The sequence below is a fragment of the Chrysochloris asiatica genome, unplaced genomic scaffold, assembly GCF_000296735.1.
Source record: "Chrysochloris asiatica unplaced genomic scaffold, ChrAsi1.0 scaffold00024, whole genome shotgun sequence".
Lineage (NCBI taxonomy): Eukaryota > Metazoa > Chordata > Mammalia > Afrosoricida > Chrysochloridae > Chrysochloris > Chrysochloris asiatica.
This window is the reverse complement of record NW_006408542.1, coordinates 5,649,799-5,651,700: the sequence shown is the minus strand read 5'-3', so window position 1 is coordinate 5,651,700 and position 1,902 is coordinate 5,649,799.

Below are 1,902 nucleotides of genomic sequence, written 5' to 3'. Positions count from 1 at the left end.
TCAGCAGAGCTTCCAGAGTATCAGAGACTCAGAAGAAGGACATAGTGATCTACTTCCAAAAAACACTGAGCAGCAAAAGCCTTATGAATAGCAGTGGAATGTTATTTGATATAATGTCAGAAGAGGAGTTCCTGAGTTTGGAAGGTGCTCAAAATACAACTGTGGGGAAGAGCAGCCTCCTTAAAGCAGAGTTCACCATAATGACCGAAATGGAGAGAAGCTTTCCACACCTTCATTTGCTGATGGAGCATGACTCAAAATGTGTAGATACTTTTACAGACTTCAGTGAATAATCAGAATATGGACTGTATAAAGTATGAATCTAGGGAAGCTCTAAGTTGTAAAAACTGAAATGGAATGCAAAAGACCCTAGGAATTAGTAAGTTGAAGTAGAATAGTATTGGCCATTTAAAGTCAGATAATCATATCATTTACAAAGCAGGGAATAACAAATTGAAGAGGAATGGCATTCATCATCAAAAAGAGCATTTCAAAATCTATCATCCACTACACTGTCAGTGATAGGATAATATCATGCTTACATGGCACACCAGTTAATACAACCATTACTAACATTTGTGTACCAGTCACTAAAGTCAAAGTTGAAGAAATTGAAGAATTATACCAACTTCAGCTGTCTGAAACTGATAAAAAAAATGCAGTCAAGAGGCATTGATACTTATTTGTGATTTGAGTTTGAAAATTGGAAATCTTAAAGAAGAATTGGTAGTTGGAAAATGTGGCTTTGGTGATAGAACCAACACCAGAGATCACATAATAGAGTTTTGCAAAACCAGTGACATACTCATTGTAAATAGCATTTTTTTCAACATTGTAAATGGTAACTATACATGTGGACCTTACCAGATAGAATACACAGGATTCTATCTGTGTATGTAAATCAACTGTGTATGTAAAAAGATATTTTGGAGAAATTTCAGTATAATCAGTAAGAACAAGGGAAGGGGCTGGCTGTGGAATAGACCATCAATAACTCATGAAGTTCAAGCCAAAGCTGAGAAAAATTAAAATTAAGTTCACTAGAATCAAAATACAACATTGAGATATCCCATTTGTGACCAAAGGTCAGAGGAATTGTGAATGACATTAAGGACATCATACATGAAGAAAGCAAAATATTCTTTTTTTTAATGATTTATTGTGAATTATGTGATAGCTTACATGGGAGAATATTACTTTTACATTCATTCCATCGTATATTGTCTCATTGCTATGGTTACAATCCCCTCCATGCAATCCTTCCCCCGTGCCCCTCAGGTCTTCAGCACACAGTCGCTCTCCCTCTCTGGATCTAAAGTTTCCAGCTGCTCCATCACTCCACATCATCATCTTTGGATCCATTTCAGGCATCATTGCTTCTCTGGGTAGGGTTCCGCTCTCCAAAACATTCTTAAAAAGACAACAAAGAATCAAAAGATCAAGATGATTGTCTAAACAGACCCTAAAGCTTCCTTTGAACATAGCTAAAGCAAAAGGAAGAAATGATGAAGTAAAAGAGCTGAACAGAAAATCTCAAAGGGTAGCTCAAGAAGATAAAATAAATTGTTATAATGAAATGTGAAAGGCTTGTAGTTAGAAAACTCAAAAGGGATAATATACTCAGCACTCAGCATTTCTCAAGTTGAAAAAAAACGGAAGAAAAAAGATTGACTCTTGATAGTAATATTGAAGGGTTGTATGGGCAAAATACTGAATAAAGCAGGAAGCAGTATAAGAAGATGGAAAGAATATACAGAGTCACTCTACCAAAAAGAATTGGTTGATGTTCATCCATTTCAGGAAGTAGCGTATGACTAAGATACTGTGGTATATAAGGAAAAGTCCAAAGTTCAAGCTTCAATGAAGGCATCGGAGAAAGACACTGTGCTTTACTGACTGTGC